General features: G+C 45.2%; 1 protein-coding gene across 1 annotated transcript in view; it reads right to left on the bottom strand.

Moving 5' to 3' along the window:
- LOC126188421 (papilin) overlaps window positions 1–27,824 on the bottom strand; it is a 193,875-nt gene that overhangs the window by 100,134 nt on the left and 65,917 nt on the right. The window lies entirely within an intron of this gene.

Genomic DNA, 27,824 nt, shown 5'->3' on the forward strand with positions numbered 1-27,824 from the left:
TTAAAATGTGGAAGTTACTAGCACACAAATTGAAAGTTAGTAGAGGACTGAGACATGAATGCTTCTTAGCGCCTGCGCTCTTTAAAATGTTTCTGAACGAAGCATCGGACAATTCGAAAAGAAAGATAAAGAACCATTAGAATTAAAATAGGTGACGACATCCTATTCTCCCAAAATTTCGCCAACGATCAGATCATTCTCACCAAGAAAGAAGACGATGTATATTATATGTTAAGAATAATATGAGCAATTGGAATCGAAAATGAACTTAACCATCATTGAGTAGTTGGTGTCAGAGGCATGGAAAGGGATCTTGTTATGGCGACAGATCTGTAGTAAATATTTAAGGATAGGTAATTCACACAAGGGCAGAAGCAACGAGGAAATAAAGTACAGAAAGGAAAGACGGCAATTAAGCAGCAACATTCCACTGTTCGGAAGAAAAAGACGCCACGAAATTTTAAAAAGTGGATAAACAGTTAAACACTGTCGAAAGTGGTATAGGCATGTGTATTCAAATACAGAGGTATGTAAAGAGGCAGAATAAGGTGCTACCGTCAGCAAGGCGTATATAACACAACAAATGTGTGGAGCAGTTGTTAGATCGGTTAGTGCTGCGACAATGGTAGGTTCTCAAGATTTAAGTGAGTTTGAACGTGGTGTTACAGTCGGCACACAAGCGATGGGACACAAAACCTCCGAGGTAGCGATGAAGTGGGGATTTTCAGGTATCACAATTTCACGAGTATACCGTGAATATCAGGAATCCGGTAAAACATCAAATCTCCGACATTGCTACGGCCGGAAAAAGATGCTGCAAGAATGGGACCAATGGCGAATGAAGAGAATCGCTCAGCGTGACAGAAGTGTAGCCCTTACGCAAACTGCTGCAGATTTCAATGCTGGGCCATCAACAAGTGTCAACCTACGAATCATTCAACGAAACAGCATCGATGTGGGCTATCTGAGCCGAAGACGCACTCGTGTACCCTTGATGACTGTACGACACAGAGCTTCACGCCTCGCCTGGGCCCGTCAACGCCGACATTGGACTGTTGATGACTAGAAGCATGTCTCGTTTCAAATTGTGTCGAGCGGATGGACCTGTACGGGTATGAAGACAACCTCATCAATCCATGGACCCTGCATGTCAGCAGGGGACTGTTCAAGCAGGTGGAGGCTTTGTAAATGTGTGGGGCGTGTAGAGTTGGAGTGATATGGACCCCTGATACGTTTAGATAAGACTTCGACAGGTGGCACGTATTTAAGCATTCTGTCTGATCACCTGCATCCATGGATGTCCACTGTGCATTCAGATGGACTTGGCCAATTTCAGCAGGACAATGCGACATCCCACATGTCCATAATTACTACACAGTGGCTCCCGGAACACTCTTCTGAGTTTAAACACTTCCGTTGACCACCAAACTCCCCGGACATGAACATTCCTGAGCATGTCTGCGATGCCTTGCAACGTGCAATTAAAAAGAGGTCTCCAGCCATCGTACTCTTAAGAATTTATGGACAACCCTGCAGGTTTCATGGTGTCAATTCCCTCCAGCACTACCTTAGACAGTAGTCGAGTCCTGCGTTCTGGTGGGGGCCATACACAATATTAGACTTGTGTACCAGTTTCTTCGGCTCTTCAGTGTATAGAACTATAGCTGAGATAAATGTTGTGGGAATCTCTAGGGGTATGAAAAGAAACTGAAGGCAACAATAATGGCGTTTTGAGGATGAAATTGTAAAGTAACAAGAAGAAACAAAATAAAAAAAATGCAGTGCTAGGAGAACAGATGAGAGTTATCAGCGCTATTGTACACACAATTGGAAACAAACAACTGACATAACACTGAAATCTTAGAAGAATGACATAGAAAATGTGGCCTTCTAAAATATGGCACTGAATGCCTCCGAGACACAACAGAAGAATTTGACCCTGGCTGCACGGGAACGTTGGAGTGCGACCTGCGAAGCAGAACAGAGGCATGCGGGAGGACTGGCTGTGCAGAACGATATGGAAACAGGGATGCAAGAAACGCGTAGTCTAGGAAACGCGCAAAAAACGAGATTTAATTATTTGTTGAAACTACATCCTGACGTACTTCCTACTGCCTCATTTTAGTACTAAGCTGTGGTTGTCGACGGCGAAGGGGTGGTGGCGGGAGAGAGGATTGAGTGCGCTTGGGAGCGGGCGTGGATTGTCAAAAGTGTAAACCAAGTTATGCCAGAATGTCCAATGTAAACAAAGTGCCCTAGAATAAGTAATATTATTGGTAAATTATGAAACCGCTAATCGAGGGAGACTGAGGTCCTAGTCTGCTCAGTGGTTTACAATACTAAAGATTTATGAAAATCACCTTATGTGTATTATAGAACATTTACGGTTTCGGTTTTAGGATATCTTTTGGTTCTAAGAACGAGACCGACCGTAACACAATAAATTTGAATTAATACACATGAGGTGGCCAATTCAGCTGTAGTGCTCAACATGATCAAAATGACTTCAGTGTCATGTTCCGCATAAGAACCGCGACTATAAAATAACAGAGATAAGGCTGCTTACTGAGTCATAGAGTCATTTCACGCTCGGTCGATAAACGGATCAAACAGAGCTGACATTTGCTCGTATCCTCCACAAGGCACTGTGCAGCAGCTTGTGGTGTGTAGACAGAGATTTTTCTCTTCCTTCGTGCATTTTGGCTATCTGTAAAAGTTTTCGTGTATTCGATTTTTCTCCTAGCTTGCGAAGTGATTGTTTAAACTGGTACAAAGATGGTTAACGTAAGCTTCATTTTAGTCCCGAGCAGAATATTGGCGTTATGGAACAATTATCTCACGGGAACATGTGCTTTGTACAAAGCTCGAATATAACGGTTACATGCAGCATAAATCACGGTTGTACATGCGATATCGGAGCAGTCTATTACAGACCGGCGAGTAGTGAATGCGGCAGCACGTCGTGAAGTAATCGACTTTCGACGTGAGACGAAAATCGGCACGGGAAGCATGAGTCCCAGTGTATCGGAAATTATACAGTAACTGAGGTAACGTGATGAAAAGTGCCTAAGCTGGATGTTCACTATTGCAGGGACAATATTTTGCACACACGTAAGCCGTCCTACGAGACGAATGAAAGTCACGCTTCCTCCGCAAGGTTCAAAAATGGCTCTGAGCACTATGGGACTTAACTTCTGAGGTCATCAGTCCCCTAGAACTTAGAACTACTTAAACCTAACTAACCTAAGGACATCACACACATCCATGCCCGAGGCAGGAATCGAACCTGCGACCGTAGCGGTCACGCGGTTCCAGACTGTAGCACCTAGAATCGCTCGGCCACGCCGGCCGGCCCTCCGCAGGTACACATGGTGTGTTCAGTGGTGTACCTTCAGGCAAATCGCCACCCATACAAACGTGGAGTGTCATAAACCATACTATGGTTCAAATGGCTCTGAGCACTATGGGACTTAACAGCTTTGGTCATCAGTCCCCTAGAACTTAGAACTACTTAAACCTAACAAACCTAAGGACAGCACACAACACCCAGCCATCACGAGGCAGAGAAAATCCCTGACCCCGCCGGGAATCGAATCCGGGAACCCGGGCGTGGGAAGCGAGAGCGCTACCGCACGACCACGAGATGCGGGCAAACCATTCTATCATACGTAATTGTCAGCGTCAATAAAATTCCCCAAAAGCCGTGTAATTTAATATAATATTTTATTTTATTCTGAAGGCAACCAGTTTCGGCATTTCATTATGCCATCTTCAGGCCCCATACGCTTCTATCCTGAAGATGGCATAATGAAATGTCGAAACTGGTTGCTTTCAAAATAAAATAAAATAATATCTTAAATTACACGGCTTTTGGTGAATTTTAGTGATATTGACAATTACGTATGATAGAATGGCTGTTGGTAAATTTTATTGACATTGAGAATTACTTAACCAGTTGATGTCCACTGGCCATGATGGACCAACAGAGATTGAATTCTGCCATAAGTGTTAGGAGCCAAGTTCACGGCGCAGGCTTCACCAGCCGACGACCGACTTGTCTCCCTTAGCTGATCGCTTGACGCACAAGCCAGCCATCAGCATGGGTCAACCACATGGTCACTAGACTATACAACAGTGGCGACACGTAAAATGATACGATGAACTCGTTTTCTACTGTGTCGAGATTATAGGACCTGAAAGTGTGGCATAGACCCTATGAAGCAATGAATCCTGCGTGTCAGCACGGTGGGGCTCAGAAGCGGCTATTCTGATAAGCGTCCGTGTGATACAACCAGTCCCCATTGTGCAGCTGCAGAGACCAATGATAGGCCTCCGTTATGTGGATTTTTTTACAGACAAAATGGTACCGTTATATGGACGTTTTCCAGCAATACAGTGAAAAATATAATTGCTGATTGGTTGTGTACAGGTGTCTTGGTGAAAACTCCAGTGAATTCACGATCACGATCTTCCTCGCCTCCCCATCCCTGGCACAGGGCACTCGATCTTATCTAAGTCGAGCATTCAAGTTATGCTGTCGATACGCTTGTTCACACGATGAAGCAATTACCAGCAACTAATGGATGCACGACCCTGACACAGTGCTTTTCATTATGCCCTTACATAGCCCATGTGTGGCTACAAAGATCGATTATCGAGTACTTAATGAACTGGATCAGTGTTACTGTTATAGTTCTGTCACTAGACTGGTCGTTGTTGAAGATGTGTTATTATCGAAGAAGTGGAAATGGATGATGCAGCTGCTGGGCGTGTTGCCCTCATTGTAGGCGGAACATCAGTGAACTGACAGTTATCCTAATTAGCGAAAACACTGTAGTCGTTTTGTTAAAGATGAATATCATAGTTATGGGTGAAACTTGTCAGTGTTCGCGGCAACCGCTCTGTCCACCTGTGTGTATCACCAGAACAGCGTATTACAAAATTTCGATTTACTTGACCTCCGATATAATCACGCACTCAAAGTTCCATCTACATTTACATCCATACTCCGCAAGCCACCTGACGGTGTGTGGCGGAGGATACCCTGAGTATCTCTATCGGTTCTCCCTTTTATTCCAGTCTCGTATTGTTCGTGGAAAGCAGGATTGTCGGTATGCTTCTGTGTATGCTCTAATCTCTCTGATTTTATCCTCATGGTCTCTTCGCGAGATATACGTAGGAGGGAGCAATATACTGCTTGACTCCTGGGTGAAGGTATTTTCTCGAAACTTCAACAAAAGCCCGTACCGGGCTACTGAGCGTCTCTCCTGCAGAGTCTTCCACTGGAGTTTATCTATCATCTCCGTAACGCTTTCGCGATTACCAAATGATCCTGTAACGATGCGCGCTGCTCTGCGTTGGATCTTCTCTATCTCTTCTATCAAGCCTATCTGGTACGGATCCCACACTGCTGAACAGTATTCAAGCAGTGGGCGAACAAGCGTACTGTAACCTTCTTCCTTTGTTTTCGGATTGCATTTCCTTAGGATTCTTCCAATGAATCTCAGTCTGGCATCTGCTTTAACGACGATCAGTTTTATATGATCATTCCATTTTAAATCACTCCTAATGCGTACTCCCAGATAATTTACGGAATTAACTGCTTCCAGTTGCTGCCTGCTATTTTGTAGCTAAATGATAAGGGATCTATCTTTCTATGTATTCGCAGCACATTACACTTGTCTACATTGAGATTCAATTGCCATTCCCTGCACCATGCGTCAATTCGCTGCAGATCCTCCTGCATTTCAGTACAATTTTCCATTGTTACAACCTCTCGATACACCACAGTATCATCTGCAAAAAGCCTCAGTGATCTTCCGATGTCATCCACAAGGTCATTTATGTATATTGTGAATAACAACAGTCCTATGACACTCCCCTGCGGAACAGCTGAACTCACTCTTACTTCGGAAGACTTCTCTCCATTGAGAATGACATGCTGCGTCCTGTTATCTAGGAACTCTTCAATCGAATCACACAATTGATCTGATAGTCCATATGCTCTTACTTTGTTCATTAAACGACTGTGGGGAACTGTATCGAACGCCTTGCGGAAGTCAAGAAACACGGCATCCACCTGTGAACCCGTATCTATGGCCCTCTGAGTCTCGTGGACGAATAGCGCGAGTTGGGTTTCACACGACCGTCTTTTTCGAAACCCATGCTGATTCCTGCAGAGTTGATTTCTGGTCTCCAGAAAAGTCATTATACTCGAACATAATACGTGTTCCAAAATTCTACAAATGATCGACGTTAGAGATATAGGTCTATAGTTCTGCACATCTGTTTGACGTCCCTTCTTGAAAACGGTGATGCCCTGTGCCCTTTTCCAATCCTTTGGAACGCTACGCTCTTCTAGAGACCTACGGTACACCGCTGAAAGAAGTAGGGCAAGTTCCTTCACGTACTCCGTGTAAAATCGAACTGGTATCCCATCAGGTCCAGCGGCCTTTTCTCTTTCGATCGATTTTAATTGTTTCTCTATCCCTCTGTCGTCTATTTCGATATCTACCATTTTGTCAACTGTACGACAATCTAGAAAAGGAACTACAGTGCAGTCTTCCTCTGTGAAACAGCTTTGGAAAAAGACATTTAGTATTTCGGCCTTTAGCCTGTCATCCTCTGTTTCAGTACCATTTTGGTCACAGAGTGTCTGGACATTTTGTTTTGATCCACCTACTGTTTTGACATTAGACCAAAAATTCTTAGGATTTTCTGCCATGTCAGTACATATAACTTTACTTTCGAATTCATTGAACGACTCTCGCATAGCCCTCCGCACACTACATTTCGCTTCGCGTAATTTTTGTTTGTCTGCAAGGCTTTGGCTATGTTTATAGTTGCTGTGAAGTTCCCTTTTCTTCCGCAGCAGTTTTCTAACTCGGTTGTTGTACCACGGTGGCTGTTTTCCATCTCTTACGATCTTGCTTGGCACATACTCATCTAACGTATATTGTGCGATGGTTTTGAACTTTGTCCACTGATCCTCAACACTATATGTACTTGAGACAAAACTTTTGTGTTGAGCCGTCAGGTTCTCTGTAATCTGTCATTTTGTCACTTTTGCTAAACAAAAAAATCTTCCTAACTTTTTTAATATTTCTATTTACGGCTGAAATCATCGATGCCGTAACCGCTTTATGATCGCTGATTCCCTATTCTGCGTTAACTGATTCAAATAGTTCGGGTCTGTTTGTCACCAGAAGGTCTAATATGTTATCGCCACTAGTCGGTTCTCTTTTTAACTGCTAAAGGTAGTTTTCAGATAAAGCACTTAAAAAAATTCACTGGATTCTTTGTCCCTGACACCCGTTATGAACGTTTGAGTCTCCCAGTCTATATCGGGCAAATTAAAATCTCCACCCAGAACTATAACATGGTGGGGAAATCTACTCGAAATATTTTCCAAATTATCCTTCAGGTGCTCAGACACAACAGCTGCTGAGCCAGGGGGCCTATAGAGACATCCTATTACCATGTGTGAGCCTGCTTAAACCGTCACCTCCACCCAAATCATTTTACATATCGGATCTCCGTCAATTTCCTTCGATACTATTGCACGTCTTATCGCTATAAACACGCCTCCCCCTTCACTATCCAGCCTGTCTCTCCGGTATAGATTCCAATCTGAGTTTAGGATTTCATTACTGTTTACGTCTGGTTTCAGCCAACTTTCTGTCCCTAGTACTATATGGGCGTTGTGACCGTTTATTAATGAGAGCAGTTCTGGGACCTTTCTATAGACGCTCCTGCAGCTTACTATTAGCACATTAATATTGTTATTCCCTGTTGTATTTTGATTACTCCTACCTTGGCGCGTCTCAGGAGGCGTCTTGTCGGGCCTAGGGAGGGAATTATCTCACCTAAAATCCCCCATGTGCACTCCACACGTACTCCGCTACCCTTGTAGCCGCTTCCGGAGTGTAGTGCACGCCTGACCTATTCAGGGGGACCCTACATTTCTCCACCCGATAACGGAGATCGAGAAATTTGCACCCCAGATCTCCGCAGAATCGTCTGAGCCTCTGGTTTAAGCCTTCCACTCGGCTCCAAACCAGAGGACCGCGATCGGTTCTGGGAACGATACTACAAATAGTTAGCTCTGATTCCACTCCGCGAGCGAGGCTTTCCGCCTTCACCAATTCCGCCAACCGCCTGTACGAACTGAGGATGACCTCTGAACCCAGACGGCAGGAGTCATTGGTGGCGACATGAGCAACAATTTGCAGTCGGGTGCACCCAGTGCGCTCTATCGCCGTCGGCAGGGCCTCCTACACATCTCGGATGAGACCCCCCAGCAAGCAGACAGAGTAAACACTGGCCTTCTTCCCCGACCTTTCCGCTATTTCCCTAAGGGGCTCCATCACCCGCGTAACGTTGGAGCTCCCATAACTAATAAACCCCTCCCCCGTGTGCCTGCTCGGACCTTGCTAAAGGAGCAGCCACATGTCCACTCAAAGGTAGAGCGGGCGATGCCACACGGCCAGCCTCCACATTTACCCTCCGCCTCGTGCGCCGCGAACGCCGCTGAACCCGCCACTCCCCTTGGGGAGAGGGTGGCCCAACCGCGCCCGGTACCCGCGAAGATGTCTCGACGCCAGGGACAGTGGGTGAACACCTGGGGTGTACCATGCGACGCACCAGACTCCCCACTGGCGCTACACTCCGAGGCAGCAGCCTGAAGACGGCTGACCGCGGCCATCAACACGCTCAGCTGTTCGCGAACAGTGGTCAGCTGCTCCTGCGTCCGTACAAAGCAGTCACACATCCTATCCATCCTAAGGAATCAATTTACTGTAGAGAGTTAATCAACTTTTAACTAGACTGCTAATTCACTAAAGGCGGCTGATTGTTGACTAAACTGTGATTGCTAGCCACTTCTTGTAGAAAACAATGAAAATAGCACTACCTGTCTCTGGACTGTGTTCAAAACAAACACCAGCACTACTGGCACTGTGGCTGACTAAAGGGACTCTCTCTGACTGTATTCGAAACAAACACGAAATCTATGGAACAATATTACTAGCACTCGACAATTAAAGCTTCCTAAAAGCAAAAACACACGGAAGAAGAAGTGAGAAGTAAGAAAAATACAGTTAATACTTAAATTAAGGTAGCTCGCTGCACAGCAAACGTGAAGCAGGCGGCAGTTACGGCAGTTTCGTTGTAACATCTCCCATGTCTAAGCCGAATCTTTAAATCGAAGGTTAGGAAACTACACGAGAACAATTTTGGACTGTACTGCAAGGTGCATGTATCTAAATTTTTCCATCTTTCGCCTCATCATATCGCAGAGTCCGTACTTACACGAGTAAAACACGTTACTTCAGTTTCGGGACATCCGCAAGAAGGAAAATGCTATAATTGAGCGATTCAGTACCTACCTAGCACTTTTGGCCTCCTGGTGTGTGTGTGTGTGTGTGTGTGTGTGTGTGTGTGTGTGCGTGTGTGTGCACTTAGATTGCTGAACATAGTGTACCTACATTCGTTAACCATTTTATATTTTTACTACGACACATAAATAAGGTCGTTTCAACGCAAATACATGAACAGTGTGCAAGTTTATACCATTTTCACAGTATTTCACTAAAAAAGGCGCTAATATTGGCAGTAAAACTACGTTTTGTAAGATTCGTGCACCGGCAGCCGCCGAGCCGAGAGGACGCGCAGCAGAGCAGCAGCAGGACTTGTCTGATAAAGTCTAAATTAATTTAGTCTTTGTTTTTCTCCATGTGCTTCTGCAAGGAAGTGAACTGTAGGTGTGTATTTTACTGTGTAGACTAGTGGTTGGAAAATTAATCGTGGTTTCTGTTTTTGCATAAGTCTTGTGAACATCCTTGTGTGGGGCGGCTTCCTAGTGTAAATTTTCCCGTTGCCAGAAACTCAGTGACGCCACTAAGTTTTAATTTTGTGCTAGTAGACAGCACACAGTTCAGATCAGTGAATTCTTGTTTTATTACGTATCTCGCGCAGTAACTTTTCGGCAAACAGGTTTTCTAATAACAGGTTTCTTTAAATTCATCAACTTCAGTAGAGAAATTTATTTCTTAATAGCTTGCGGTCTCACGGTACAGTGATAAATCTGCACAGCAACTTTTAGTGTTACTCAGTAGCGCCTTTTGAGATACACTCCTGGAAATTGAAATAAGAACTTCGTGAATTCATTGTCGCAGGAAGGGGAAACTTTATTGACACATTCCTGGGGTCAGATACAGCACATGATCAAACTGACAGAACCACAGGCACATAGACACAGGCAACAGAGCATGCACAACGTCGGCACTAGTACAGTGTATATCCACCTTTCGCAGCAATGCACGCTGCTATTCTCCCATGGAGACGATCGTAGAGATGCTGGATGTAGTCCTGTGGAACGGCTTGCCATGCCATTTCCACCTGGCGCCTCAGTTGGACCAGCGTTCGTGCTGGACGTGCAGACCGCGTGAGACGACGCTTCATCCAGTCCCAAACGTGCTCAGTGGGGGACAGATCCGGAGATCTTGCTGGCCAGGGTAGTTGACTTACACCTTCTAGAGCACGTTGGGTGGCACGGGATACATGCAGACGTGCATTGTCCTGTTGGAACAGCAAGTTCCCTTGCCGGTCTAGGAATGGTAGAACGATGGGTTCGATGACGGTTTGGATGTACCGTGCACTATTCAGTGTCCCCTCGACGATCACCAGTGGTGTACGGCCAGTGTAGGTGATCGCTCCCCACACCATGATGCCGGGTGTTGGCCCTGTGTGCCTCGGTCGTATGCAGTCCTGATTGTGGCGCTCACCTGCACGGCGCCAAACAAGCATACGACCATCATTGGCACCAAGGCAGAAGCGACTCTCATCGCTGAAGACGACACGTCTCCATTCGTCCCTCCATTCACGCCTGTCGCGACACCACTGGAGGCGGACTGCACGATGTTGGGGCGTGAGCGGAAGACGGCCTAACGGTGTGCGGGACCGTAGCCCAGCTTCATGGAGACGGTTGCGAATGGTCCTCGCCGATACCCCAGGAGCAACAGTGTCCCTAATTTGCTGGGAAGTGGCGGTGCGGTCCCCTACGGCACTGCGTAGGATCCTACTGTCTTGGCGTGCATCCGTGCGTCGCTGCGGTCCGGTCCCAGGTCGACGGGCACGTGCACCTTCCGCCGACCACTGGCGACAACATCGATGTACTGTGGAGACCTCACGCCCCACGTGTTGAGCAATTCGGCGGTACGTCCACCCGTCCTCCCGCATGCCCACTATACGCCCTCGCTCAAAGTCCGTCAACTGCACATACGGTTCACGTCCACGCTGTCGCGGCATGCTACCAGTGTTAAAGACTGCGATGGAGCTCCGTATGCCACGGCAAACTGGCTGACACTGACGACGGCGGTGCACAAATGCTGCGCAGCTAGCGCCATTCGACGGCCAACACCGCGGTTCCTGGTGTGTCCGCTGTGTCGTGCGTGTGATCATTGCTTGTACAGCCCTCTCGCAGTGTCCGGAGCAAGTATGGTGGGTCTGACACACCTGTGTCAATGTGTTCTTTTTTCCATTTCCAGGAGTGTATATCTATTTTATACACGATATGGTCAGAGACTGTGCTTGTAGTGAGCGGACTCAAGGAGAGTTGGCTGCTGTCCGTAAACAGCTGGTGGCTGCGTTGGCTACCGTCGACAAGCTTCTAGCTAATGCTCAAAGTTGTGGTGATGTCGGGGCGCCACTGATCAGACCTGCGACACTTCTGGTGCCATTTGAATCTCCTAGTGACGCGGACGCCTCTGCGGCTTCTGATACGCAACAACTGACCGGTCCGTCCTCACTTCAGAGTGGGTGGCAAACAATGGTGGGTTCGCGTGTCACTGGGCGGAAGGAGAAAGAGGGAGCAGGCCGGACGGCTGGCTCACTACATCTTAGCAACAGGTATGAAGTGCTACCTAGTTTTGATGATAACTCTGAGCCAGCACGGCATGCCTCTCTTGTTGGGCGCGGTCGATTTTCCTGCCCATTCCGGACAAATACAGAGGGAGGGTATGCTTGTCACAGGGAGCTCAAACGTTAAGCGGGTGATGGAGCCCCTCAGGGAGATAGCAGGCAAGGCGGGAAAGAATTACAGTGTGCATTCGGTATGTTCGCCGAGAGGACTCGTCCGTGATGTGGAGGCGGCCATCGAGCGTACTGGGTGCACCCGGCTGCATGTAGTGGCACATGTCGGCACGAATGACGGCTGCCGCTTGGGTTCTGAAGCCATCCTCTTCTCCTTTCGGCGGGTGGCTTTTTAAACGAAATCAAACAGCAACTCACGCGGGGGTGCAGGCTAAGCTGTTTATTCGTAACATCGCACCAAGGGTTGATCGCGGTCGTCTGGTTCGGAGCAGAGAAGAAGGTCTAAACCAGAGGCTCAGACGATTCTGCGACGGTATCGGATGCGAATTTCTCGATCTCCGCTATCGGGAGCAGATTTGTAGGGTTCCCCTTAATGGATCAGGCGTGTTTTAGACTCAGGAAGCGGCTACTAGGGTAGCGGAATACGTGTGCCGAGCACATGGGACGTTTTTAGGTTAAAGAAGCACTCCCCTGGGAACAAAGACCATTAAATCAGCCACAGCGACCTCAGAGAATCTTGGTCCTCGCAGATCTTAAAGAGAAAAGATTAATATGATTTTTGTAAACTGCAGGAGCATCCAAGGAAAGGTCCCAGAATTAGTATCGCTTACTGAAGGTTATAACGCAGAGATAGTATTGGGAACAGAAAGCTGGTTGAAACCAGACGTCAATGACAAGGAAATCCTAAGTTCAGATTGAAATGTTTATCGTAAGGGTAGATAAGTCGCCAGTTGTGGCGGCCTGTTTCTTGCAGTAAAAAATTTGGTAAAATCTAGAGATGTTATCACGGATTCCGAATGTGAATTAATCTGGGTGAAACTGATTATCAAAGAACGGTCAAAAATTGTGATCGGATGCTTTTATAGACCACCTGGGTCAGGATCTCTAATTGTAGAGCGCTTCTGACAGTACTTGCAGAATATCATTAGTAATTTTCCTGATCATGCCGTTGTAATAGGGGGTGACTTCAACTTGCCAGATATAGATCGGCAGTATTATACCATCAAAACTGGTGCCAGAGATAGGAAATAGTGTGGCATTGTACTGGATGTATTGTCCGAAAATTACCTTGAGCAGATAGAGAACCAACTCGTGAGGGTTACGACTTAGACCTCCTGGCAACAAACAGACCTGAACTTATCGAATCAGTTAACGTAGAGGAAGGTATCAGTTATCATAAGGCTGTGGTAACATTTATGACGACGGGTCCTACAAGAAATTTTAAGACAGGTAGGAAGCTATATTTGGTCAGCAAGGGTGACGAGATACAAATTTCTGAATATCTCAGCAGTCAGCACCAAATACTCGGTGATGAGGACGAAGATGTGGAGAAAAAATGGAAAAAATTCAAAGGCATCGTTCAATATGTCATAGACAAGTATGTTCCAAGTAAGATTTTAAAGGGCGGGAGAGACCTACCATGGTTCGATAGCCGTGTTAGAAAAGTGCTACGTAAACAAAGAGCACTTCATCTCAGATTCAAGAGGAGTAAAAACCCAAAAGCTGAACGAAGCGAAAATGAGCGTAAGGAGAGCAATGAGAGAAGCGTTCAATGATTCTGAAAGTAAGATGTTGTCAACCGACTTGAAATCACCTAGTCATTCTCTCAGCGACCACACCGGCACCGAAACGGAAGATAACAGAGAGAAGGCCGAAATACTGAATGTGGTCTTCCGAAGTTGTTTCACCGCTGAAGATCGCAACACAGTCCCTCCTTTCAACCGTTGTCCGAACGTCGAAATGGCAGATATTGAGATGACCGATTGCAGACTTTAAAAGCATTTACAAAAATCGCTTAGTGGTGGAAAGGCTTCAGGATCTGATAAGATACCTATAAGATTGTATAACGATTACGGGAAAGAACTTGCTCCCCTTCTAGCAGTAATTTCCCGTAGATCGGTTGAGCAACGAAAGTTACCTAGCGACTTTGCAGGTCATTCCCGTTTATAAGAACGGCCGTAAGACAGATTCACAGTGTTATAATGAAGATGATGGTGTTTGGTTTTGTTGGGCGCTCAACTGCGTGGTCATCAGCACCCAACACAGTTATAGACCTATATCGACGACATCAATCTGTTCTAGAATTATGGAAGATACTTTATGCTCAAGAATTATGACGTTTTTCGAAAATGAACATCTCGTCTATAAAAATCAACATGGATTGTGCAAACAGAGATCCTGCGAAACTCAGCTCGCTCTGTTCCTCCATGAGATCCACAGCGCAGTGGACAACGGCGCTGAGGTTGATGCCGTGTTCCTTGATTTCAGTAAGGCATTAGACACCGTCCCACATTGCCGTTTAATGAAACAAGTATGAGCTTAGGGAGTATCGGAGAAGACCTGCGATTATATTCAAGAGTTTGTTACAGACAGAACTCAACACGTCGCTCTTAACGGAACAAAATCGACGGATGTAAAGGTAATAACCGGAGAACCACGGGGAAGTGTGATATGACCGTTGCTGTTTACATGATATGTAAATTGTCTAGTAGAAGGCGTCGGACGCTCATTAAGGCTATTCGCAGATGATGCAGTTATCTATACGAACGCCAGAAGATAGTAAGAATTTGCTGAACGACCTGCAGAGAACTGACCAATGGTGCAGGCTCTAGCAGTTGACGCTGAACTTAAATAAATGTAACGTATTTCTGATAAATAGGAAAAGAAATCCACTACTGTACAGCTGCACTATTGGTGACAAACAGCTGGAGACAGCGTCTGCCGCAAAATATCTCGGTGTAACTATCCACAGCGACCGTAAGTGGAATGACCGCCGGCCGGAGTGGCCGAGCGGTTCTAGGCGCTACAGTCTGGAACCGCGCGACCGCTACGGTCGCAGGTTCGAATCCTGCCTCGGGCATGGATGTGTGTGATGTCCTTAGGTTAGTTAGGTTTAAGTAGCTCTAAGTTCTAGGGGACTGATGACCTCAGATGTTAAGTCCCATAGTACTCAGAGCCATTTGAACCATTTGGAATGACAGCAGAAAACAGATAGTTGGAAAAGCAGACACCAGACTCAGATTCATCGGAAAAATCTTAAGGAAATGTAATAAATCCACGAAAGAAGTGGCTTATACGACATTGTTCGCCCGCTTTTTGAGTATTGTTAATATATATGGGGTCCCTATCAGGTAGGACTGATAGAGGTGATAAAGAAGATCCGACGAAGAGCGGCGCGTTTCGTCACGGGGTCGTTTCGCTGGCGACAGAGCGTTACAGAGATGCAAAACAAACTCCACTGGTAGACGTTCGAGAGAGGTGCTGTGCATCAGGTTAGGTTTACTATTGACATTTAGGGACAGCACTTTGAGGAGGAATCGGACAACATATTACTTCCACCCCCCCTCCCCCCATCACCTTACTACATTAAACTCGCATCTTGACCACGAGGACAAAATTCGAGAAATTAGAGCCAATACGGAAGCTTACCGACAATCATTCTACCCACGCACTATTCGCGAGTGGAACAGGGTTGGAGGGATCAGATGGTGGTACCGAGTGTACCCTCCACCACACACCTTTAGGTGGTTTATGGAGTGTGATGTAGATGTAGATCCGAAGTGGAAACCTTTGCTAGCTCAAAATACGATCCAAGACGGCCGACAAAAGGAGTCTGTTTGATTTGTAACACGAGATAGTAAATCAAGGTAATTGTGACGACAACCTTTAAAAACAAACGCTGGTGTGCACGCGCATCCTGTTGTGATATTAGGAACAGGTGCGGCCGAGTCCGCTGAGTTTTTGAAGGCAAGGAGGGCAAGGAGGCCGAACTGGGCCGCACGAGACTCGCGGTGTCATCAACAGATGGCGGTACCCTTTGAGGCGCAGTGTCTGGCCGACACGCTGAGTACGAGGATTTTAGAATGATGATCGGTTAAATGAGGTCTATGACCGCATTGCTGTATAAAATCATGGGTTTTCAGTGGTGGGAGTGAAACGTCAAAGGGGTAACCAATAGGGCTTAAATAGCAAATAAGGCCATTACCAGCAAATCCTGGACACAACTACACTCCTGGAAATTGAAATAAGAACACCGTGAATTCATTGTCCCACGAAGGGGAAACTTTATTGACACATTCCTGGGGTCAGATACATCACATGATCACACTGACAGAACCACAGGCACATACACACAGGCAACAGAGCATGCACAATGTCGGCACTAGTAAAGTGTGTATCCACCTTTCGCAGCAATGCAGGCTGCTATTCTCCCATGGAGACAATCGTAGAGATGCTGGATGTAGTCCTGTGGAACGGCTTGCCATGCCATTTCCACCTGGCGCCTCAGTTGGACCAGCGTTCGTGCTGGACGTGCAGACCGCGTGAGACGACGCTTCATCCAGTCGCAAACATGCTCAATGGGGGACAGATCCGGAGATCTTGCTGGCCAGGGTAGTTGACTTACACCTTCTAGAGCACGTTGGGTGGCACGGGATACATGCGGACGTGCATTGTCCTGTTGGAACAGCAAGTTCCCTTGCCGGTCTAGGAATGGTAGAACGATGGGTTCGATGACGGTTTGGATGTACCGTGCACTATTCAGTGTCCCCTCGACGATCACCAGTGGTGTACGGCCAGTGTAGGAGATCGCTCCCCACACCATGATGCCGGGTGTTGGCCCTGTGTGCCTCGGTCGTATGCAGTCCTGATTGTGGCGCTCACCTGCACGGCGCCAAACACGCATACGACCATCATTGGCACCAAGGCAGAAGCGACTCTCATCGCTGAAGACGACACGTCTCCATTCGTCCCTCCATTCACGCCTGTCGCGACACCACTGGAGGCGGGCTGCACGATGTTGGGGCGTGAGCGGAAGACGGCCTAACGGTGTGCGGGACCGTAGCCCAGCTTCATGGAGACGGTTGCGAATGGTCCTCGCCGATACCCCAGGAGCAACAGTGTCCCTAATTTGCTGGGAAGTGGCGGTGCGGTCCCCTACGGCACTGCGTAGGATCCTACGGTCTTGGCGTGCATCCGTGCGTCGCTGCGGTCCGGTCCCAGGTCGACGGGCACGTGCACCTTCCGCCGACCACTGGCGACAACATCGATGTACTGTGGAGACCTCACGCCCCACGTGTTGAGCAATTCGGCGGTACGTCCACCCGGCCTCCCGCATGCCCACTATACGCCCTCGCTCAAAGTCCGTCAACTGCACATACGGTTCACGTCCACGCTGTCGCGGCATGCTACCAGTGTTAAAGACTGCGATGGAGCTCCGTATGCCACGGCAAACTGGCTGACACTGACGGCGGCGGTGCACAAATGCTGCGCAGCTAGCGCCATTCGACGGCCAACACCGCGGTTCCTGGTGTGTCCGCTGTGCCGTGCGTGTGATCATTGCTTGTGCAGCCCTCTCGCAGTGTCCGGAGCAAGTATGGTGGGTCTGACACACCGGTGTCAATGTGTTCTTTTTTCCATTACCAGGAGTGTAGATACAGAACAGCCAGTAAAATGGTTGCTAAGACAGAATTAAGACAAGTGCATGGGCGAAAATGCACTATTAGTACGAACTGTTTTTACGTTTCGTGATAAATGTTTTCTTTATGTAATAAGTTTTAAAAATTAAAATGCCTTAAATGATGTTGGTGAGTTTAGTGCCTACTGACAGGCATCATTGAGCACTAAAGGACTATTACAGCAGATTTTTACAAACATACCTATTTTGAATCATATGCTTCGAGATGTATAATTTTGTTGCAGTCGTTATAAGGTATTGTGTACTACTCTCAGAACGTGTTACTATATTTTAAGCCAAATGTGGAAATCTTATTTGGGTACAGTGGCTCGTAGTACAGTTTCCAAGCAGAATACTGAAATTCACAAATCATGAGATAACGTATGATAATTGCAATTAAAAATTCGTTTAAGAAATAGGTAGATAAACGAAGATTGTGAAGGGGTTCAGGTCACTGAGCAGGTAGGTGAAAGTCTCAATAGGCAGAGTACTAGTACAAATTGTGTAGAAGGTTGGGAGAGGTACAGTGAACTACCTAATCCTTTTGTGTCTGTGTTGCAATGTGTTCACAGTTTAGAAGTAGATATCAATCTACAAGTGTTTGAATTACTGTAATTGACAGTGCGGATGCAGAATAAGGATGTGGTTTTGCGGATTTCGGACACAGTTGTATTTTAACTTATGTACCCTCTCTTAGTCGGGAAATTAAGAACAACAATCACGAAGGTTCTTAATGAGAATTTATCTTTGAGCGGTTATCAGAAAATGTTACTGAGAGGCGTTTGTCTGAGCGATTACGGGATGATCTTGTAAACGCTATCTTTAACATATACGAGCGTTTCAGAGAAATTACTTCAATACATTGGAGATGAGGTCCTGTGTTTGGAGATCTCTGAAAAATATAAGTGGAAGAATTCGGCCAATTTGGCAGGTAATGGGTGTTGTTTCGACGAAATCTCAGACGTTTGCAGAACTAGACCAGCCTGTCTCAGACATTAAGATATTTAAGTTTTGTGATGAGAAGTGGGAGGCACTGGAAGGTGACGCTAATAGTAAGCAGATAGTGGGCACAAAGGATAACACTCTACGAGTCAGGGCGTGGAATGTCATAAATAGGTAGGGTAGCTGGAAAATCTGCAGATGGAAATGCTAACATTCAGTCTACATAACTAGGATCAGTGAAGTGCTAAGACTCAGTCTCAATATAGCTAGGATCAGGGAAGTGAAATTGAAGGAAGAAAAACATTTCTGGTTGGATGAGTATAGGGTTATATCAACAGCAGTAGAAATGGTATAACAGGAGTAGGATTAGTTCTGAATACAGAGGTACAACAGAGAGAAAGTTACTGTTAACAGTTCAATGAAATGGTTGTTCTCAACAGAATCGACAGAAAATCAACACCGACAACGATAGTTCAGGTCTACATGCCGACGTCGCAAATCGAAGATGAAGAGACAGGAGAAGTATATGCGGATATAGGACGGTTAGTTCGGTGTATAAAGGGATATGAAAGCCTGATAGGCATTGGTGATAGGAATGCGGTTATGGGGAAGGGGTACAAGAAAGGGTTACTGGAGAAAATTAGCTTCGTATCTAGAATGACAGAGGAGAAAGTCTGATCGAGTCCTGCAATAAATTTCTTCTGGTAATAGCGAATACTCTGTTCAAGAATCACAAGAGGAGAGAGTATACTGGGAAAAGGATGGGATATACTGGAAGTTTTCAGTTAGATTACATCATGGTCAGGCAGAGATTTCGGAACCAAATATTGGATTTTAATGAGTACCCAGCAGCAGATATAAACACAGATCACAATTTAGTAGTGATGAAGAGTTGGCTGATGTTCAGGAGACTATCCAGGAAAAATCAGTGCCCAAAGATGCGGGATACAGAAGTGCTAATGAATAAGGAGATACGCTTAAAGTTCTCTGAAGCTATAGATACTGTGACAGGGAATAGCTCAGTAGGCAGTTCAGGTGTCGAGGAACGGACATCTCTAAAAAGGGCAATCACAGAAGCTGGAAAGAAAAACAAATGTACGAGGAAGGTAACAGCGAAGAAAACATGAGTAACCGAGGAGATACTCCAGATGATCGTTGAAAGTAGGAAGAATAAAATAGCTCAGGGTAATTCAGGAACACATATCTACAAGTGACTTACGAATGAAATAAATAGGAATTGCTAGGAAGCTAAGGCGAGATGGCTGCATGAAAAGTGTGAAGAAATCGAAAAAGAAAGGACTGTGGGTAACATTGACGGAGCGTATAGAAAAGTCAAAGCATCCTTCGGTGAAATTAAAGGTAAGGGTGGTAACATTAAGAATGCAATGGGAATTCCACTGTTACAAGCAGAGGAGAGAGCAGATAGGTGGAAACAGTGAACTGAAAGCTTCAATGAGAGAGAAGATTTGTCTGATAAAGTGATAGGAGAAGAAACGGGAGTCGATATAGAAGAGATAAGGGAACTTCAAAGAGCTTTGCAAAACTTAAGATCGAATAAGGCAGAATGTATAGATAATATTCCATCAGAATTTCTATAGTCATTGTGGGAAGTGCAACAAGCAACTATTCCCATTGGTGTGTAGAATGTATAAGTCTGGTGATATACTATCTGATTTTCGGAGAAATATCATTTACGCAATCCCGAAGATTGCAAGAGCCGACAAATGCGAGAACTATCGCAGAATCAGTTCCACAGCTCAAACACCCAAGTTGCTGGTAAGAATAATATACAGAGGAATGGAAAAGAAAATTCAAGATCGAGTGGATGACAATCAGTTTGGCTTTATGGAAGATAAGGGCACCAGAGAGACAAGTCTGACGTTGCGGTTGGTAATGGAAGCAAGACTGAAGGAAAATTTTCCGACCTGGAAAAAGCGTTGGACAACGTAAAATGGTGCAAGATTTTCGAAAGTCTGAGAAAAATGGGGGTAAGCTGTAGGGAAAAGCGGGTAAAACACGATATGTCCAAGAGCTCAGTGGAAAAAAGAGTGGGAGGTGAAGAACGAAGTGCTTGGATTAAATGCGAGTAAGATAGGGGTGTAGTTTTTCACTCCTACTGTTGAGTCTCTACATAGAAAAGGCAATGACGAAAGTGAAAGAAAAGGGTCAAGAGGGGAATTAAATTTCAAGGTAAGAGAATATAAATGACAACAATCTCTGCTGAAATTGCTAACCTCAGTGGAAATGAAGATGAAGAATCTGCTGAATGGAATGAACAATCTAATGAGTATAGAACACGGATTGAGAGTAAATCGAAGAAAAACGAAAGAAATGTGAACAGCGAGAAACTTAACCATAATATTGGTGATCACGGAGTAGAGGGAGTTAAGGACTTCTGATAGCTAGGCTGTAAAATAACCCATGACGGTCGGAGCAAGGAGGACATAAAAAGCAGACTAGTAATGGCAAAATGGACATTCCTGGCTGGGAGAAGTCTTCTAGTATCCAACATGCCCTCATATGACGAAGAAATTTCTGAGAATGTAGGTTTTGAGCACAGAACTTTATGATGGTGAAACATCGACTGTGACAAAACCAGAACAGAAGAGAATCGAAGCATTTGAGTTGTGGGCTTACAAAAGAATGTTGAAAATTAGGTAGACGGATAAGGTAAGGAATGAGGATTTTCTCAGAGAATCGGCGAGGAAAAACACTGACAAGAAGAAGAGATAGGCTCAGGGTATTTGTTAAGACATCATGGATAACTTTCATGGTACTAGAGGAAGCAGCAGAGTGTACTGTAGAGGAAGTCAAAGATAGGAATACTTCCAGCAAATAATTTAAGACGTAGGTTCGAAGTCCTGGCACACAGGAGGGGAATTCATGGCGGGCTGCATCAAACCTGTCAGAAGGCTGATGACTCAAAAATATATGCTGATGCAACCCAGCAGACTCATTCCATTTTCCGTTCTGAAAGGCGTTATGTACGTTTCCATTGCAGTGAAAAGAGACATTTGGCGTACGATCGTGGTAAAGGTCGGGGCAGATGAAGGATTGGTAGTGTGAAAATATTAACAGGTTAATTAAGAAGACGCGAAATGTGAATGGGGTCGCAGGCACCCTTTGTTTGTGCCACTCTTCACGATGAATCCTCTACTATATTCTGGGAGCAGTCTTTCACTTATTGACGAATATTGGCACTAGAGGGTTTCTCATCTTAGTAAAACTCTGGAGGTATTAAAATCCCACTTTGTTTGGAGTGAAGTTGTGTCACTTATGGGAAAACTCATTTTGTATTTCAAGATTTAAAAAGTGTCTTGGCCATTGAAATTTACGTTAGTAATGGGGTTGACTGTGGAAGTGGTTCTTGTGTCTGATTTCCTTGAAAAATGCGGTTGTATTTTGGATTATGTAGCCAAGGTCTCTGAGTTTAAATGTCGATCATGTATCAACATCTCTGTCAGTCCGAAGTATAAGCTGTTTAATCTGGTGGTTCTGAAATTGATACATGAATCCGGAGCAGAGCAGGGCCTTGTTACCCACGGAGGGGTATCTGTTGAGAGGCCAGACAAACGTGTGGTTCCTGAAGAGGGGCAGCAGCCCTTTCAGTAGTTGCAGGGGCAACAGTCTGGATGATTGACTGATCTGGCCTTGTAACACTAACAAAACGGCCTTGCTGTGCGGGTACTGCGACCGGCTGAAAGCAAGGGGAAACTACAGCCGTAATTATTCCCGGGGGCATGCAGTTTTACTGTATGGTTAAATGATGATGGCGCCATCTTGGGTAAAATATTCCGGAGGTAAAATAGTCCCCCATTCGGATCTCCGGGAGGAGACTACTCAAGAGGACGTCGTTATCAGGAGAAAGAAAACTGGTGTTCTACGGATCGGAGCGTGGAATGTCAGATCCATTAACCGGGCAGGTAGGTTAGAAAATTTGAAAAGGGAATTGGATAGGTTAAAGTTAGATATAGTAGGAATAAGTGAAGTTCGGTGGCGGGAGGAACAAGACTTCTTGTCAGGTGAATGCAGGTTTATAAATACAAAATCAAATAGGGGTAATGCAGGAGTGGTTTAATAATGAATAAAAAAATAGGAGTGCGGGTAAACTAGTAAAAACAGCATAGTGAACGCATTATTGTGACCAAGATAGACACGAACCCCATGCCTACTACAGTAGTACAAGTTTATATGCCAACTAGCTGTGCAGATGACAAAGAAAGTGATGAAATGTATGATGAGATAAAAGAAATTCTTCAGATAGTAAAGGGAGACGAAAATTTAATAGTCAGAGGTCGCTGGAAAGGGGAAAGTGAGAGAAGGATACGTAGTAGGTGGATATGGAATGGGGGTAAGAAATGAAAGAGGAAGCCGCCTGGTAGAATTTTGCACAGAACATAACTTAATCATAGCTAACACGTGGTTCAAGAATAGTAAAAGACGGTTGTATTTATGGAAGATGCCTAGAAATACTACAAGGTATCAGATGGATTATATAATGGTAAGACAGAGATTCAGGAACGAGGTTTCAAATTGTAAGACATGTCCAGGGGCAGATTTGGACTCTGAACACAATCAGTTATGAACTGAAGATTAAAAAAGAAGAAACTGCAAAAAGGTGGGAATTTAAGGAGATGGGACCTGGATAAACTGAAAGAACCAGAGGTTGTACAGAAATTCAGGGAGAGCACAAGGAAACAATAAACAGGAATGGGGGAAAGAAATACAGTAGAAGAAGAAAGGGTAGCTTTGAGGGATGAAGTAATGAAGGCAGCAGAGGCTCCAGTAGGTGAAAAGACGAGGGCTAGTAGAAATCCTTGAATAACAGAAAAATATTAAATTTAATTGATGAAAGGAGCAAACACAAAAATGCAGAAAATGAAGCAGGCAGAAAGCAATAAAAACGTCTCAAAAATGAGAGCGACAAAAGAAGTGCAAAATGGCTAAGCCGGGATGGCTAGAGGACAAATGTAAGGATGTAGAGGCTTATGTCACTAGGGGTAAGATAGATACTGCGTACAGGAATATTAAGGAGACCTTAGGAGAAAAGAGAACCACTTGTATGAATATCAAGAGCTCAGATGGAAACCCAGATCTCATCAATGTAGGGGAAGCAGAAAGGTGGAAGGAGTATATAGAGGGTCTATACAAGGGCGATGTACTTGAGGAGAATATTATGGAAATGGAAAAGGATGTAGATGAAGATGAAATAAGACATACGATACTGCGTGAAGGGTTCGACAGAGCACTGAAAGACCTGAGTCGAAACAAGGCCCCAGGAGAAGACAACATTCCATTAGAACTACTGACGGCCTTGGGAAAGCCAGTCCTGACAAAACTCTACCATCTGGTGAGCAAGATGTATGAGACAGGCGAAATACCCTCAGACTTCAAGAAGAATATAATAATTCCAATCCCAAAGAAAGCAGGTGTTGACAGATGCGAAAATTACTGAACTACCAGTTTCGTAAGTGACAGCTGTAAAATACTAACGCAAATGGAAAAACTCGTAGAAGCCGACCTCGGGGAAGATCAGTCTTGATTCCGCAGAAAAATTGGAACACGTGAGGCACTACTGACACTACGACTTATCTTAGAGGAAAGATTAAGGAAAGGTAAACCTACGTCTCTAGCATTTGTAGACTTAGAGAAAGCTTTTGACAATGTTGACTGTAATACTCTCTTTCAAATTCTGAAGGTGGCACGGGTAAAATTTAGGGAGCGAAACGCTATTTACAATTTGTACGGAAACCAGATGGCAGCTATAAGATTCGAGGAACATGAAAGCGAAGATGTGGTTGTGAAGAGAGTGAGAGGGTTGTAGCCTCTACCCGATGTTATTCAATCTGTACATTCAGCAAGCAGTAAAGGAAACAAAAGAAAAATTCGGAGTAGGTATTAAAATCCAAGGGGAAGAAATAAAAACTTTGAGGTTTGCCGACGACATTGTAATTCCGTCAGAGACAGCAAAAGACCTATAAGAGCAGTTGAAAGGAATGGACAGTGTCTTGAGAAGAGGATATAAGATGAACTTCAACAAAAGCAAATCGAGGAAAATGGAATGTAGTCGAATCATGTCGGATGATGCTGAGGGAATTAGATTAGGAAATGATACACTTAAAGTAGTAAAGGAGTGTTGCTATTTGGGGAGCAAAATAACTGATGATGATGGAAGTACGATATAAAATGTAGGCTGGCAATGGCAAGGAAAGCGTTTCTGATGAAGAGAAATTTATTAACATCGAGTATACATTATAGTGTCAGGAAGTCGTTACTGAAAGTATTTGTATGGAATGTAGCCATGTATGAAAGTGAAACATGGACGATAAATAGTTTAGATAAGAAGAGAATGGAAGCTTTAGAAATGTGGTGCTACAGAAGAATGCTGAAGATTAGATGGGTAGATCACATAAATAACGAGGAGGTATGAATAGAATCGGATAGAAGAGGAATTTGTGGCACAACTTGACTAGATGAAGGGATAGGTTGGTAGGTTATATTCTGAGGCATCAAGGGATCACCAATTTAGTATTAGAGGGCAGCGTATAGGGCAAAAATCGTAGAGGGAGGCCAAGAGATGAATACACTAAGCAGCTTTAGAAGGAAGGTGAAGAAGCTTGCACAGGATAGAGCAGCATGGAGAGCTGCATCAAACCAGTTTCAGGACTGAAGACCACAACAACAACATACTGAATTTTGCACAACTGGCTGTTCTCAGAATCAACTGAAACGGAGAGGGGAACTGTTCACTTCGGAAGAATCTCAGCAAGCTTCATTTGATGCTCTGAAAACAGCTTTACTTAATAATCAAAATATCCACGGGTGTGCTGCCGGTCTATAGTGTCCAACGGGCACTATAGATCGGCAGCACACCCGTGGATATTTTGATTATCAAATACGCCGGGAGAAACTCAAGAATCACAGCTTTACTTAATGCCCCGGTCTTGGGACTCTCTAACTTTGACAACCAATAAATATTATACACTGATGTGTCAAGTTCTGGTATCGCCGTGGTTCTAGTTAAGGAGTTTCAAGGTGAAAGGAAAGCAATAGGGTACTCTCAAAGCCGTTACCTGAGGCGGAAAGAAGGTAGCCAGATTATGAATTGGAGGGCTCGGCAGTTCTGTTTGGTCTCCAGGGATTTGATTTTTATTTAGACCACAGGTTGCTCATATCTTAGGCAGATACCCAAGCGTTATCTAGGGTTCTGGCACGTCCCCGAAAAACAGTTAGCAACATGGGAGGTTTGCATATTTGCATTCCGTTTTGAGGTCCAGGATATTAGAGGGAGTCACAACCAGCTTGACGATTCCTTAAGCCACCTGTTTCAACAAGAAGAGCCATAGGAAATGTCATCTAATTTGGTGAATGAATTTTTTGTTGGAGTCTTCTGTGGGGAGATGCTATTTTGCGATTTAGATTCCAAGCAGGAAGTTGACCCTCAAAAAGTGGTTCAAATGGCTCTGGGCACTATGGGACTTAACGTCTAAGGTCATCATCTCCCTAGACTTAGAACTACTTAAACGTAACTAACCTAAGGACATCACACACACACACCCATGCCAAGGCGGGATTCGAACCTTCGACCGTAGCAGCAGTGCGGTTCCGGACTGAAGCGCATAGAACCGCTCGGCCATAGCGGCCAGCAGTTGCCCCTTAGTTTCACGTAATTAAAAGCAAGATTGAACGAGGAGAGGAAATTCTGGGCCACTTATAATGAACAATAATTCTGTGTTGTAAAACCTAGTATTACGGCAAGGCTAAGATCCGTTTGCTGATGGACCTAATACCGACCTTCTTCAAAGACTTGCTTCAGAATTAGAATGAAAATTAAGGAGCATTTGACCTGGCCAATCTTAAATAGGAAAACAAGGAGGATGGTTAGTAAGCCCCAGGATTGTCTTGTGACTAAACCAAATCCCAGTTCTAAGTGGGGAGAGTTAAATTCTTAGTCGCCAGAGCACCCATGGTAGAGATCTACTTTGATCACTTAGGGTCTTTTCCACGGAAAGAGCACAGGTATCTTTGGTGATGGTGGATGCCTTCTCCCGGTTCGTGGGGCTACTCCACAGTAAATGAAGTACTTGGCTGTCCAACATTTATCTCGGTTTTTCTCAGTCTTTAGTGTTCGTAGGGTGCTGGTGAGCGATAACGCTGCAGTCTCTTCATCCAGGGAATTATAGATCTGCGTTGCAGTGCTAACCGCCATGTAACTACAACACCGTATCATCCACAGCCGTCATTTGCAGAACGCATGGATATTAATTTGAAGTCAGCATTGATTATATACCAATTCAACGTACCGACTCGGTGGGACCATTCGATACAATGGTTCAACTTTGCGATGAACACCGCGCACTATGAGGCCCACAAGTCAACTGGTACCAGTCTTATGTACACCTATTATAATAACTCACTACAGTCGAATGTGTCGGCTGTTAATGATTTTCTACCGGTTGATGGAAACTTGGAAACAATGAAGACAAACTTGTAAGTGGCTGGAAACAACAATATGAGAGTGCATAGAAAGGAGCTGCTCGATAAAATAAGGGTGGATGTCCCATCACTCTGGGTGTAGCTAATCTTGTGTACCTAAGAAATTTTTGGGTGCAGAGTAAAAATGGTTCTAATGGCTCTGAGCACTATGCGACTTAACTTCTGAGGTCATCACTCACCTAGAACTTAGAACTAATTAAACCTAACTAACCTAAAGACATAACACACATCCATGCCCGAGGCAGGAATCGAACCTGCGACCGTAGCAGTCACGCGGCTCCAGACTGAAGCGCCTAGAACCGCACGTCCACACCGGCCGGCTGTCCGCCGCTCGTGGTCTCGCGGTAGCGTTCTCGCTTCCCGAGCACGGGGTCCCGGGATCGATTCCCGGCGGGGTCAGGGATTTTCACCTGCCTCGAGATGACTGGGTGTTTGTGTTGTCCTCATCATTTCATCATCATCCAGGAAAGTGGCGAAATTGGACTGAGCAAAGGTTGGGAAATTGTACGGGCGCTGATAACCACGCAGTTGAGCGCCCCACAACCCAAACATCACCACAAACACCGGCCGGCTGCAGAGTAAGAGTGCCGAAAAGGTTACATAAAAGATGTTGTCCCATTATTTGGGTGAACAAGGTAGTTTCCCCAGTCGCATTGCCGGCTGGAGTGGCCGTGCGGTTCTAGGCGCTACACTGTGGAACCGAGCGCCCGCTACGGTCGCAGGTTCGAATCCTGCCTCGGGCATGGATGTGTGTGATGTCCTTAGGTTAGTTAGGTTTAATTAGTTGTAAGTTCTAGGCGACTGATGACCTCAGAAGTTAAGTCGCATAGTGCTCAGAGCC

Source organism: Schistocerca cancellata, chromosome 5, assembly GCF_023864275.1.
Source record: "Schistocerca cancellata isolate TAMUIC-IGC-003103 chromosome 5, iqSchCanc2.1, whole genome shotgun sequence".
NCBI lineage: Eukaryota > Metazoa > Arthropoda > Insecta > Orthoptera > Acrididae > Schistocerca > Schistocerca cancellata.